This window comes from Phaseolus vulgaris, chromosome 7, assembly GCF_051622355.1.
Source record: "Phaseolus vulgaris cultivar YP4 chromosome 7, ASM5162235v1, whole genome shotgun sequence".
Classification (NCBI taxonomy): Eukaryota; Viridiplantae; Streptophyta; class Magnoliopsida; order Fabales; family Fabaceae; genus Phaseolus; species Phaseolus vulgaris.
In genome coordinates, this window is record NC_143504.1 from 43,432,568 (window position 1) to 43,449,151 (window position 16,584).

A 16,584-nucleotide genomic window follows, 5' to 3' on the forward strand; every position below is an offset into this window, starting at 1 on the left:
TGTGTAATTCATTAATGACATACTTTTTGTAACTTTATTTTGTAACAATGGTTCTTTCATGAAAGCTCAGAATTGTAATGGTAAGTGCCTCAACTTTTACTTTTTCTTTAATTCATGAATTTATATAAAATAATATAATATTTTATTAATTATAATTTGTGTTTTTTTTTGAAGGTTATTGAAATATTGTTTTCCTTTCCTAGGTTCTTTATTACATGTATTGTTTTTTCGTCTATTCAATTTTTATAGATAATACCTTACTATGTGATAAAAAAAAAAAAATCTTTATGTCATGATATGTTTGTCCTTACGAAAAATATTTTTTTTTTAAAAATAAATTCCCATTACACTCAACCTCTAAGGATTCATACACATATATATAAGATAACATTAAATACGTGTCAGAGCAATTAAGGCATTACTTCATTTTTTAGTTTTTATTTTTGCATAAACTCTGTTCCTTCGGTATCCTTTACACTTTTCTCAAAGTATTCATTTCATCTTCCAAGATTAATTAATTACAAATTATGGATAGAATTAAAAATTACATATGTTAAAAGTATTATATTTTAAATTCAATATGAAATTATATTTTAAATTTTAAATTTTAATTACTGGTAGGTTATTTAATGTTAGAGGTTAGGGTTTAAATATGTAATGTTAATATATGTATATATATATATATATATAATATAATATATATAATATTAATAATATATAATATCTATAATTTAAAATTTAATATATTTAATATGTTTAATATTTTATATTATATTTATTTTATACTTATGTATATATATATATATATATATATATATATATTTTGGACAAATTATAATACAATTTTATGTTCATTATTTTAATTTATTATTATATAATGCTAATTAATTATACGTGTCATTAATATTATTATTATTTATCTATGGAAATAGTTGTATTTTTTATTAATTATTATTTTTTAATTTGTTAATAACTTATTTAAACTGAAAGACCCTGTTGTATAAGGCAATGAAAAATCGAAACGTCAAAGAATAATTATAGGTAACAACTCACCTACTCTGCTTTTTATAATTTTGTTTTTTCGTATTTATTGGTCTTTAATTTAATATTATTTATTAATTATTATTATTATTATTTCTTAATTTATTTTACTATCATTATTGGATTTTAATTATGTTTTTTATTATTTAATATAGGAACTGAAAGGACATGTTCCTTTAGAGAAAACTTATCATAGATTTGTGACTGAAAATGTATGATTGGTATATATAAGTAACGTAGGGCTTTTTATTACTCACAATCCTATTGCTTTCTTCTTTGTAACTTCTTAAATTACTCTTCTCTACTTCTTCCCTACATCCATCATCGTCATCTTTCTTTTTCTCACTGTCATGGCTGTCATTCCTGAAGAGATCGTAAAAATTTCTGCTAGGGTCTGTTTACAATAGTTAACATTCGTGGGGAGGTATGTTTTTTTCTTCTTCTGAAATTCCTATTTTTTCATAGTTTTTTCAGTTCTTTGAGTATTTTTATGGTTTTAAAATGGATAGAATGGACACGTGGATCGTGCATTCGCCATCGAGTTTGAAAATGAACTGGATGAGGAATGGACCCTCAACGAAAGTCAAGGCAATATTCATATAGTATATTATAACAAAGATATACTTTGTCCCCAAATTTTGCATGGATGGTCTAGTATGAGTGATTTTTATGGGTTTAAAGGTCACCACAATATATTGTTTCGTTACGTGGGTAATAACTCCTTCAATATAACTATTTTTATGGGGGAGTTATGTGAAATGGTTATAAGAAATTTTCTGAAGGATGTTCAAGGGAGGGAGCCGCTCAACAATGGCCCCTTTATACATTTTGGCTTAAAGTTGAGTTCAAAACAAGTCTATGGAGGATATGTGGTCAGTTTACTATCCTTTCTTTTTAAATGGTTATTGATATATTCTATTTCTTTTATTAACTAATTATTAACTAATAATTTGGTTATTGTTTAAGGATTTGCCTTCTCTTTTTGCTGAATATGTTTGTAGAGGGAAGTTCAAGAAGGTTACTCTACATGGATGGCTACAAGATGTGGAATGCAACGTTTTCAAGTTCAGGTTTCCTTCCAGAAGCGTTACACTCTGTAGCGGGTGGAAACAATTTTGTCGTCTTCATTCTATCCGTGAAGATGACAAAATTATATTTGAATGTTATAACAAGAAGCCCTCTTCTGATATCAGGGTTCTACTACTGATGACGAGTCACTACAAAAGACTTAGTTGTTGAACCAAGTGGTGTTCAAGTTTTGAAGAATCCAAATCCTTTGAAGGATATTGAAGCCTCTGTTGTGCTTGATGTTGCTGTGCTGGTTTAGTATAGTTCTGGGGTAGTTTGGATATTGTAATCCACCCTTTGATTAAATATAAAGCATAGGCATTCTCAATCTTTGTGAAAGTAAAATGTTTTCAAACTAAGTTAAAACAACTGATTGTTTTGTCGAAACAACCGATTGTTTATACTTAGGTGTTTTGAGAAAAAGATTGAAAACTGTTTCTAAAATGGTTGAACTGTTAAGTACCAAAACAACCGATTGTTTTTTTGGGACCATAACAGAAAAACTGTTTTATCTTTGACTGAGCTTTAAATGATTTAGCTGCTTACGCTCCAGTCATTAAATGCTTTGACCAATCTTTAAATGCAATTTAAGAGTTTGTTAAGATTTGATAACAAACTACATCTTTGAATAAAGTCAGAAAAACAGATTTGACAATTAATCTTTGACAAGTTTTTGCTAAGAGTTTTTGAGTTTTTCAAAGAGCTGAGATTGCTAAGAGTTTGTGATTGATCAAAGTGTATGGAATAGGATTCTGTCTATATTGATCAAAGAGTTTTCATATTATTTTCAACGAAAATAAAGTTGTATAAAATAATATTTAAGACTTCGAGAACTTTCAGGTAATCATTTCTTCCACACCGAGTACAAATTTCGAAGTTAAATTAAAAAGAAAAACAAATTAATAAAAACTAAAATTAGTGCAAATTCAAAATAACTTAATAACACAATTTTCGCAGTAAATCATTAACAAATGACTGAGGAAGTTTCTGGAAAAGCACATAAAGTTGGGTGTGCTAATATTAGTTCAAATTCATTTTCCGTTTATCATCTTCATTTTCTTCTACATTCATAAGCCAACTGATATCTATTTGTTGCAGTTTAGAAACAACCTTAGTTGCTCTATTCTTTGTCTCAAGCAACTTCTTTTTGTCCATTATACCAGATACCAGATAACCAGATACCAGATCTACCAGATTGTTTACTCTGTTTCTGCTTGATTCTGGGAGATACAAGTGAAACATTGTAGAACTTACACGTGTTCCAAAACTCACCACAGGTGGTTTCTGTTTTTTCATTCTCACCGAATTCTTATTCTTATATTTCTCTACTCTTACTCTTAAGCTTTAAGACATAAAAACTGTTTCTCTTCTACTTTGTGAGTTGCAAATATAGAAGTTGGTAACCATTTGCACTGTAGATTTATCCATGGAATGGAAAAGGTAATTAAAGTTTGGATCTTTTTTCATTCTGACCATAAATATTAATTAAAGGTGCATGCATTTCATAAAAAAAATGTTGTTATAATAATATTTCTCTATTCTTAAGCTTTAAGACATAAAAATGGTTTCTCTTCTACTGTGATTTCCCAATATAGAACTTGGTAAGCATACGCGCTGTAGAGGTATCCATGGAATGGAAAAGGTAATTAAAGTTTGGATCTTTTTTCATTTCGAGCATAAATATTGATTAAAGTTTCCATTTTTAAATATTTTTAGTTCACAGATTTAAGGTATATATATTTCATAAAAAAAATGGGCTTACAATAATCATTTTATTTACCATCTTTTTCATTTATATTTTTGTTCTTTGATTTCTGTTTTAGTCAAATTAGGAAATATAGAATGAGCATATCTGTTTTAGTCAAGTTTTTTTGGCGGTATACATATAGTACGTGTTCTTGCATGTTGTGTATTATTTCAGATATATCCAATGCAAAGATTCCTTTTTTTTGTTAAACATAAAAGTTGTTCTACAATGGTGCAAAAGAAAGTTAGCCAAAGTTCCCATATTTTTTGCTTATAAGGGATGTTAAATCATGTTATCTTTTTTTAAATTGACGTACTTTATATTTCTATTTTTGGACGTTGCTTCGTTCTTCTGTGGTTTAAGAGATGATTGTTTCTAGATAAATGTCGATTCAAATGTATTACTATATTTACTATTTACTATATATATATATTATTATATATACAATATGATAAGTATATTCTCTGCAGGTTTTCTCTTTCAAAAGTCAACCAACAATTCATTAATGACAATGCTTAAAGTAGGACATTGTTATTTTGGACTAGAACAAGAATTTGTTTTCAGATCTTAAAAGTTAAGTTCCCCTTTTTCAAAACAACTTCTAGACATGCATTGCATGAGCTTTCTTCATTGAACATTGATACTACCTAAATTTGTAATTGTTTTAATGGTTTTTATTATTTGATTTTTTAATTACGTTACATTTCGATGTTTGTTTGTTTATTATGCAAAATAAAGAAAAATGGTGCAAGTGTTATCCCTTTTCAAAGGTAAATTTTTGGTTGAACATTTTTAAGTATTAAATACCATTATTATATAATTATATATAACTAAATATCATTATTATTATATAAAAATATTACACATTTTTATTTGTTGAATATTTTAATATTTAATTAATAAATGCATTATGTCAAAGTAATAACATATAAGAAAGTCTCGTTCTTGACCATGTACCGTAAAAATTGGCGCCAAAACAAACATCCAAAACAAAGCTAGCGTGAACAATATATTGTACACACTTACTCCTCAAAACAGTACATACTTTTATGGCTGAAAATATTTGTTCTTACTACAATACTCTTGAAAGTTCAGTCATTCAGCTTTCAATAGTTATGGAGCAACTGAAGCAAAATATTAATAGAAGAAATAGGATTGTTAGCCTTTCTCAAACAAATTCTAATGTATCAGGTGTTAAAGATGGTTGCTGCCCCTTCAAGACATGTGTTTGATGAAGACTTTTATGTACAATTCATGTGTATTTCCTTTTGCTTTAAGAATGTCTTAGGTAGTGTTTAGAGGTTGTTTAAGAGTAGGCTTTTTGCTGAGTAACTCACCTCCTAACCCCTGGCCATGTGATAAGAGCAAGCACAAAATTTCTTAAACTGTTTTTCACATGTTTTACAAAAAACACATTTACTGCATAAAAAAAAAATATGTTCTTTTCTAAATAAACAGATTCTTTTTTAAACTGATGCTTTGGCTAAGTCTTGTGAAAATTAGATTTTGTGCATCAAGTATTTTGACTAAGTCTTCTACCTTTCAGAACGACTGTGTTTTAATAGTTAAACTTTTTCTGTTATCGTTTTGAAAAATAAATCTGTTCATCTGTAAATGAATGAATTCTTTTTAGTCTGGTGCAATGCTTATCTTAAACGGTTTTTAGTTTTGTCCCTGCACCAGAATGGTTGACTAAGTCTCCTCACATAACAGATTCTCTTACTGGTTTTGAAAATAAATCTGTTCATTTTATTTTCAATCTGTTCTTTTTATAACAGCTTTAACTATTTTTCAAAAATCTGTTATAAGTTGGTTTTCTATAAAAAAAAAACTTGTTTATGAGTTTAAACATCGATCATACAATTGAGAAAACAAGTTTTGCATCAGAGAATTAAGGATTGACAAAGAATTAGCATTTGTTCTTGAAAGATTTCCAAATTTAAAAGTGTGCTTGTTCTTGTTTGGTTCCAAAGCTTGGTAAGAGGTGCTGCTACTGTTTAAGCGATCTGTTCTATTGGGTTAAGGCAGATTTCTGCATCCTCTATCAGGTGTATTCCTTTCACATTTCATTTCTTGTAAAAGTGTGGTTGTAAACTCTTCTTGATAGGGTTTCTTGAAGAGTGTGTATACTGAAATAGTGTTTTTCAGCAAGTGTACCAAAGTTCTTGTAGGGTTCAAGAACAGTGGTGTTTGTGGTTTTTTGAATTGTGATTTAGTGAATTTCACCTTGGTTTAGGTGAAGACCGGATGTAGCTCATTGGAGTGAACCAGTATAACTGTCTTGTGTTCATTCTCCTTTAATCTCTGATCTCGAATTACTGCATATATGTTAAACTGTCACGAAATAAATCTGTTCAATTAATAATAAATCTGTTCTTTCTGGGCGTGTTTCATACTGTTCTTAATTTCTGGAAAAACTGGTTTTCTTTCTAATATCAGAGTGTGTGACTTGCAAATTAATCTGCATAATCTTGAGATTAACTTGGCTGATATAAACGTTTTTAAACATTAACAGTGCCAAAATAAATCTGTTCATTTTCAAATAAATTGATTTATTTTTTGTATACTGTGATAAATACTGATTCTGCGAGAAATTTTTAAAAGGTCAATTCACCCCCCCCCCCCCCCCCCCCCCCCCCCTCTTGAACTTTGACACGTATATTAAACCCAACATCAGGTATAACAACTACAACGTATATTTAGATTTTTAAGTGTCATATATACATACATCTAGATATAGATATATATTTAAAAATTAGGTTTAGAAAACAAGTTCATAGTCTATTATGATGTAAGAATGAATGAACTCTCAACACAATTTATGATAAAAATATATAAAAAATAAATGGTATGATATAGTTCTTAATAGATTTAGTGTCTGTGTATGATTTGACCTATTGTTTTACATGGGTCTTATTTTCTAGAGAATCAAAATCCAAACACAACATGCATATCTGAATCCAACAATGGTAAGCATAATATTAAGTATATTGTTTACTTCAAAGTACTGTATGTTATTTATTTATGATTTTCTTTGTAATTTCTCTTTTTTTAGTTCTCGATGTTGATAATGGAAAATATGCCAGAAGAAAAAGAAGAAATATATTATATGAACTGTACAACAAAGAAGTTAAAACAACAGTGAAACCTAATTACCTTTATATATCTATATATTTATATTTGAAATAGAATTAACATTATTTTTCAATTGATATTGAATGTGTAAAACCAATTCAAATTAATTTTCAATTGATATAAAATGTGTAAAAGAAATACATAGTAATTTGTCATTCGTTTACCTTATTTATCACTCATTCTGACTTTTTGTTGTAGGTGAAAGTACTCCTAACTCATGTCACAATTTTGGTTCTCCAGCATCACGAATTATGATAACAAATATCCCTGTTTATGAAAAGCTTACTCCCAACAATCAATTAATGCATTCAACAACCAAAGTATTGTCATCAATGGGTAACGTTAGTAATGGAGAACTGTTTCAAGGTTAGTTAAAATGTATTATAAATTATATTCATTACAATTTAGACTAATACTAAATAAAAATTTTAATTTTTATATATATTGTTTTTGGGGAATCATTTTTTTTTGTTTATATTAATCAGATGTTGCCAAATCTACAAGGGCAGAGAAGAAAAAAATCATTTATGATCAACGAAAAAAAGGTTGATAAAAAAAGAGGTAGTAACAATGACATTTTATTTCATTTAACTCTCGCAGTATGTCATTCAATGAAATTTCTAATTATAGTACTAAAGTCAACTCTTATGCCTCATTTTTTTTGTACGTCAAACTATTGTGAACTCAAGTAACCAATTTTCGTGTCAAACTTCTCAAAATACAAGCATAAATGATTTTGTCTCTGTAACCCCGACTCCTGAATATGAATTCAAAACCATGCATTCAATTACAAAAGTATTGTCATCAATGGCTACAGTTAGTAATGAAGAATTTGGACTTACAGTGCAGGTTCATGGTTAGTTCTTAATGGATCATTCACATGGTTTGATTACAATTATAGTATTATTACAAATATACAGACAATTTTGATTTATTAATTATAGTACTAATTTATGTTTTACTATATTTTTTCTTAATTAACTGAAATAATTAAGTAGTAATAATTATCATATATATATATATATATATGATTAAAACACAATGAAATGTTAAAGTTCTTCAAATCATTGTTGAAAGATTTACTTTAATGTAAAAGAATTTATAAGTTCTTATATAGTGATTGTTAATTGATTTATCTTATTGTATCACTCATTTAAACTTTTTGTTGTAGGTTAAAGTACTCTTAAATCAAGTCAGGATTTTGCTTCTCAGACATCTGGAATTACATGCTCAAATTTCCCTTTTTCTCACAACCTTACTCCTAACAATGACTCAAACATGATGCATTCTACTACCAAAGCAATGTCATTAATGTAAACAATTACTCATGGAGACATTAGCCTCACTCAACGTCCTCATGGTTAGTTTACAATCCATTATTTGTTATAGTTGATTACAATATATAGCAATAACACATTTGAATTTTATTTCTTTATTTTTTTTTGGAAACTATTTTTTTTATTTGTATTTGTGCACATTTTGGGAAAGATGCAAAAGGGTGATCAAGCTAGAGGTAGTAGAAATATAAAATGAAACATTATTCATTTTTGTACATTTATTCCTTCAATAATGACTTATAAAATAATTCATCATTCAAATGAAAATTCATTTAATGAAAGACACCATTTTTTAACCTAAATCATTGTGTTTCTCAATCAGTGACCCCTAAGAATCATTTGAACGTGATGGATACAACTTCTCAATCATTGTCATGTTTACAAACAATCTGTACTACCCCTAAATTTCAAGGTTAGTTTAGGAAACCAATGTAAATTATTTTTCGTTATTCTTTTATGGCAAGTAAATTTCAAAATCATATTGATGGTTTTACTACTTCTTAATTGCTGCTTTTGAACATATTTGGTCCAGGTAATTTAGTTGCAGGGAGTGTAGGGTATGTAGCTAACACACTAAACTTACACAACAAGTCTGGTACATACAGTGTTCAAATCCTTGAATCAGTGATTCAGAGATTGAATTTTGACGAAGATGTGAAAAATGAAGAAAATAATGGTACTAAAAATTGTTAATTTATAATTTCTTTTTAATTTTTTAAAAACCACTTTCTTTTATTATTTTTTGTTTCGGATGACACCACACAAGTTTATAGTTCTGAATTATATTCAAAAACTGAAAATGAAGGTGCATATCTTTAACTCTAACTTCTTCACTTCTTCATGCAAACTAAATCCATTTATCTCATAAAAGTAATAGATCACCTTTCTTAATTTTCTGAAAATAGATATTGTTGAATTTGGACAACCTACTATTCAATGTGAATACTGCTTCGGCGAGGTGTGGTATGAAGAAAGATCTCAGAAATCTAAGACTTATGTTAACGTTGATTTTTCTATTTGTTGTCAAAAGGGAAAAGTACAACTCCCTTTTCTACAAGAACCTCCTAAATTGTTGTTAGAGTTATTAAATGGGCAAGATAGTCGAAGTCAACACTATCTACAAAATATTAAAAGTTACAATAGTATGTTTTCATTTACTTCAATTGGAGGGAATATTCACTCTTCGATAAATGATGGATATGGACCTCCTCAGTTTATTCTACATGGACAAAACTATCATAGGATTGGAAGCTTTCTCCCCGATAGTGGATCATCTCCTAAGTTTGCACAACTTTACATATATGACACTCAAAATGAAGTGTCAAATAGATTATCTCACTTTGGGTATGTGTTATATTCAGTTACTTTATTGATTTATTTTCTATTTACTGAATTAATTAAAAGATAATTTTTAATGATATATTTTTAAAAATTGCATGTAGGTTCGAAAGTGAAACAGGTGAAGTTTGACAAATCCTTGATTGAAGATCTTACCAAGATGATTGATGACAACAATGTTTTGGCAAAAAAATTTAGAAGGGTAAGAGATTTTGTATATAATGATGTAATTCAAATTTTGCATTGAGGTTATTTAGACACTGATGCAAAGATCCAAGAGTGTACAATACCCCTATAACAAATGAGAAAACAACATTAATTGTGGGTGATATGAGCAACATGGATGTGGGGCGAGATATCATAGTGAAAAAAAGTTCAGGACAATTGTTTAGACTCCATGAAACACATACAACCTTTATTCCATTACAATATCCATTAATATTCCCCTTTGGAGGGGATGGCTATCAAGAACAAATTCCAATACGAAATTCTGGAGGTAAGAGCAGAGAATGTAAAAGAAGTCGTATTTCATTAAGAAATGTGGAGTTTGAGAATATAGTCCATTCATGTCGATTGTTTCAATAGTTTTTGGTTGATGCATATACAATGGTTGAAGCTCAAAGATTGTCGTTCATAAGGCTAAACCAAAAAACAATCTGTTGTGATATTTTGTAAGGTGTACAAGAAGCAATTAATCGAGGAGAAATAAATTCTTTTGCAATTGGAAAACGTATAGTTTTACCTGCATCTTTTACAGGAGGAATGAGGTATATGTTCAACAATTGCCAAGATGCTATGGCCATTTGCAAAACATTTGGATATCCTTATTTATTTATCACTATTACCTGCAATGTAAACTGGTCTGAAATACGTGACTTTGTTACTTCAAAAGGATTAACTATTGCTGATAGGCCAGTCATTGTTTGTAGAGTTTTCAAAATGAAATTAGATCAAATGATGATTGACTTAAAAAAAAATGATTATTTTGACAAAGTTAATGCAGGTAATCCACATTAACCCATATTTAACAGTTTCCTTGATATATTATTATGTATTACATTTTGAAGAATTTTTTTCATATTCTCATAGGTATGTACACTGTAGAATTTCAAAAAAGGGGTTTACCTCATGCCCACATATTATTGTGGTTGGATGGAGATAAAAAGTTAAGAACTCCAACAGATATTGATGAAGTCATTTATGCAGAATTACCGGATGCAATTTTATATCCTAAATTGTCAAAGGCAGTGGCAACCTACATGATACATGGCCCTTGCGAGGTAAGTCGAATAAGTTCACCTTGCATGATTAACGGTAGATGTTCAAAATTTAACCCCAAGAAATTTAAAATGTTGACTACTATTGATGAGGATGGATATGCATGTTATAAACGTCAAGATAATGGAACATTCATTCTTAAAAATGGAATTAAGTTGGACAATAGAAATGTTGTGCCATACAGCCCATTGCTACTATTGAGGTACCAAGCCCATGTTAACACATAATATTGCAACAAATCAAATTCAATCAAGTATTTGTTTAAATATGTGAACAAGGGTCCAGAAAGAGACAATTTGAAAATTACTACTGCTGATAAAGACTCTACAGAGACCCCAGTTATTGATGAAATTAAACAGTATTATGATTGTAGATACATATCCCCATGTGAAGCTGTGTGGAGAATATTTGCCTTTGATATTCATCATAGATGGCCTCCAGTTCAACGATTGACTTTTCATCTATTGTACGAGCAACCAATTCTCTTTAAAGATAATGAAGACATTGATGAAATATTGAACTTCAATGAACATAAAAGAACAATTTTTTTAGCTTGGTTTGAAGCTAACAAAATTTATCCACTGGGAAAAAAATTGACTTATTGTGAATACCCTAGATATTTTGTTTGGATGGCAGACAGAAGAGAGTGGAAGCCAAGGAAAATTGGTGTTAGTATTGGAAGGTTAACATTTATTCCTGTAGGGTCAGGGGAATTATATTATCTGAGGTTATTGTTGAATTATCAAAAGGGTTGCTGTAACTATGATAGTATCAAAACTATTAATGGTTTCATTCACCAAACATATAAAGAGGCATGCTATGCAATGAGGCTATTGGCAGATGATAAAAAGTTTATTGATGCCATTATAGAGTCCAGTGACCTTGCATCAGGAAATCAGTTGAGAAGACTGTTTGTTACCCTTTTACTGATGAATACTATGTCTAGACAAGATGAAGTGTGGAACAAAACATGGAAGTTGTTATTAGATGACATTTTATACCAAAAAAGAAAGGAGTTTGTCTTACCAAGTATAAATTTTTTATTTCTTGGAAATTTATAATTTATATTTTATAATTACTGTATGACATATAATTTCTGTCGTAGGTCTTAGAATTGAAGATGCTCAAATACAAAACCTTTGTCTTCTACAAGTAGAAGAGTTATTAATTTCAAATGGTAAGTGTTTGAAAGACTTTCCAAGTCTGCCACAACCTATTCATTCAGATTCTTTTATTTATCAAAATAGATTCATTATTGATGAATTGAATTATGACAAAATAGAAATGTTTGAAATGCATTGTTCTCTTTTTCAATCTCTTACTCCGAAGCAAGTGGAAGTCTATGGGAATATAATGACAGCAGTCCTATCAGAGGTTGGTGGTTTTTTTTTCTTATATGGTTATGGAGGAACTGAAAAAACTTTCATGTGGAAAACTTTGTCCACTGCTATTAGATCAAAAGGGTTGATTGCGTTGAATGTAGCTTCTAGCAGTATAGCTTCTTTGTTACTTCCAGGAGGAAAAACAACTCATTCTACCTTCTGCATTCCTTTGTTAATAAATGAAGAGTCAACTTGCAATATTCCTCAAGGAAGTCTTAGGGCCAAATTATTGATCAAAACTAAATTAATTATATGGGATGAAGCCCCAATGATTAATATGTTATGTTTTGAAGCCCTGGATAGAACTTTAAGGGATGTCATGAGAGCTGAAAGTGAAGAAAATGCTCTTAAACCTTTTGGGGGTAAAGTAATTGTATTAGGAGGAGACTTTCGTCAGATATTACCTGTTGTAAAAAATGGATCAAAATATGACATTGTGAAGGCAACAGTAAATTACTCGAAGTTATGGAAACATTGCAAAATCTTAAAACTTACAGAGAATATGAGATTAAAGAGTCATACATCACTGCAAAGTCAAATAGAAATAAAAGAGTTTATTGATTGGATACTTCACATTGGAGATGGAGATATGGAGTTAAATGAGTTGGGACAAGGAATGATTGAAATACCGGAAGAGAATTTAATTTTAGATGTTGAACAACCTTTACTGTAGTTGGTTGAGTTTGTTTATCCCTCTTACATAAACAATGTGACATCTGATGGTTCTTTTGATGATGGTGCAATATTATGTCCTACAACAGAATGTGTGGATCAGGTGAATGAATTCATTTTATCATTAATACCAGGATCTGAAGTTACTTATTTAAGTTCAGACAGTCCTTGCGAATCTGAAGAACAAGAAAATGCTCAAACTGAGTGGTTTACAACTGAATTTTTGAATGATATCAAATGCTCTGGAATTCCTAATCATTGTCTTAAATTAAAAGTTGGAGTTCCAATAATGCTTCTAAGAAATATTGATCAAACCAATGGACTTTGCAATAGAACAAGATTACAGGTAACTCACTTGGGGAAAAATGTTATTGGTGCCAAAGTTATTACTGGGAAAAATATAGTTGATCAAATATTTATTCTGAGAATGAACTTGACTTCTTCCGAAACAGGTTTGCCACTTAAGTTTCAAAGAAGGCAATTTCCAATATCTTTGTGTTTTGCCATGACAATAAATAAAAGTCAAGGTCAAACGCTCAATAAAGTTGGTCGATATCTACCGCGTCCAGTGTTTACACACGGACAATTATATGTTGCTCTTTCCAGAATAAAATCTAAGAAAGGGTTGAAGATATTGATTTTGGATGATAATGGTATTACCACTAATTTAACTACTAATGTGGTTTACAGAGAAATATTAAAAAATGTTTGAAGTATTCTCTTACAGCCTTACATATGAGGTATGAAAATTCTTTAATTAATTGAAAAATATTTTTATTTCTTATATCTTTTTGTAATATATGAACAACAATTTAAGAACTAATATACATTGTCTCTGATAGGTTTGATCATTGCTTTTGTGTGACACAAAAGTTTGTACGAACCTTATTTTATCCAAAAATATATTCATGGTCATCTTGAAAGTATGGTACGTATTCTTTATCAATTGTAGAATGTGTTAGATCCTATTCTGAAATACCTTTGTCAAAGTTTGTTAATTTCATTAATGTTTTTTAGGAATTCCTTATCAGAAGAAACAGTTGTGTAACATTAAAGTTCATAAAGGATGTTTCTCTGAAGCACTTCAAGAGGATGCTTATCTGAAGCACTTCATAAGGATTATTCTTTGAAGCACTTGACGAGGTATTGCTTACTTAAATTATTAATTTACATAATTTATTCTTACTATTACAAATTTCGTGTATCAATTTGTGTACTTAATATCCCAGGATTGTTAATAAATTGTCAAATCAGACTCTTGAAAGGCAATGTGAAACTGTTGATTTATGTAGTGAAATTCTATTCAGGGCTATGGACTGGATTATCATATCTCATTCAAGATATTAAGGACAAATATCAAGATTGATTGAAAAGGAAGTAATTTTAATGATGAATTTTTATGTATTATTAGCACTACTTGGACAGTTTTAGAGTCTATTCGTTACTCTCTACATATTATTTAATTTCTATTCAGAATATATTTTGATGATTTGTAGAATTACTCTTTAAAAAAAATTTGTGTAATGTTTTGGTTTCATCACATGACACAATGTTTCAGGTATGCTTAATATTGGAGTTAAAACAATTTCTTAGACTTCAATACATTTATATATTATATATATAAATTTTTATTATTATGTTATTTTAATCAAATTTTTTTATTTATAACTGATATAATAATTTTTTATTCTGAATATTTTAGGTAAGTTGTTTGTTTCAAGAAACTTTACAGGTATGTATATTACCTTATACTTACTCTTCAAATCACATATACTAATTTGTAGAACTATTTGTCAAACAATTGTTACAGGAATGTAAAATTATTTTGTTTCCTAAAAGTCTATTATTCATGATTTTTTCATAACTTTTATAAAATTATTTTCTCTTATTGTCATCATTTTTGTGTACATTTTAACAGTTTGTTTTATTAGTAATAGCAATGTGTTTTCTTATTTTAAGTTAATTGGCTTATTTTAATGTCTTATTAGCGGTATTTGGACAGTTTTAGTTTCTATTTGTTACTCAGTACATATTATTTAATTTCTATTGAAAACATATTTTGAATTATTAGTAGAATTATTCTTTAATATTTCTTTGTGTAATGTATTGGTTTCATCATTGGACAAAATGTTTCAGTATGCTTAATATTGGAGTTAAAACAATTTGTTACACTTCAAAATATATATATATTATTATGTTACTTTAATCAGTTTTTTATTTATAACTGATATAATAATATAATAAATTATTTTTCTAAAAAATTTAGGTAACATTGTTTGTCTCAAGAAACTTTACATGTATGTCAATTACATTATACTTATTCTTCAAATACATGTACTAAATTGAATAACGAATTGTTATTTAAATGGTTGGAAATTGAATATAATATTGTTACGACAAATTGCATACTATGTCTTACAATTATTTGTTATTTAATCATGCTCTATTTTTATAACTTATAACTTATACCTTAAATGCATTATATAAGTTACTTTGTTGAGTATATATCAACATTATGCTCAACAAGATACAAGGTAAATCATTTCTTATTTTCAAGGCTTTTGTTTATTGATACATGGTTGCATTAAATAAGTGTCAGAATAATTAACTCAATAATTTATTTTATTCTTTTTGAGATAGAGTGTGCCCTTTGTATTTTCCTTATACACTTTTTTTTTTCGAAATTTACTTTACTCTTCCTATGCAGAGTTAATGCAGCAAATAATCATTTCATCCCAATATTAAAAGTGTCAATAACTTTTAGGATTTCCAAATTTAATTTTTTACAGAATAAAATTAATTTGTTTTAAACATTATTTAAATTTTAACTAGGGGTGGCAAAGTGGGCCAACCCGCCCCGCATTGGCCCGCCCCGCACTTGGCCTGCAAAAAATGTGGAGCGGGTTGGCCCGCTCCGCAAAGTTATTGCGAGTTAGAATTCCCGCCCCGCCTCGCATATGAGCTGGCCCGCGGGTTTGCGGGCCAGCCCGAGTTTTTTTTTTTAAATTAAATATTTTTTTTATATTTTGTTCTTAAAAAATTGTCAAATTAAACCTATATATTTGTTACTATCAAATCCAAATTTTTTTTTCTTCCTTTTCAAACATAGTCAAACATCAAAAAATTAAACATTAAGATAAATATCAAATATCACTATTCTTCCACTTCCAAAACATTAAACATACCTAATTCCAAAACATAAAACATTAATTAAAAAACATTAAACATAAACATTATTGACATTCTTCCATTTCAATAACATTGGATGTCGCCTTAGAAGAACTTTCATCCATTTTTTCATAATTATAATTTTCTCCGTCATCTGCACACATTAAAACAATGACATTTTTTTTTTCTTGCGGGTTAGCGGGCCAGCCCACCCCGCCCCGCTGCTGGTCCGCACGGGCCGCGGGTTAATGCGGGGCGGGCTAATGCAAGTTGAAAAGGTTAGCCCGCCCCGCGTTTTTTACCTGCGGGCCGCAGGCTAGCCCGCTTGGCCCGCCCCACTTTGCCATCCCTAATTTTAACCTTTGGATTTACATGCTTATTATTATTATTATTATTATTTATGTAAAATAATTATATG

At 29.1% G+C, this 16,584-nt stretch overlaps 1 pseudogene; it reads left to right on the forward strand.

The window, feature by feature from the left end:
* Positions 1 to 1,391: 1,391 nt before the first annotated feature.
* Positions 1,392 to 13,710, forward strand: LOC150025928 (uncharacterized; annotated as a pseudogene).
* Positions 13,711 to 16,584: the final 2,874 nt, after the last annotated feature.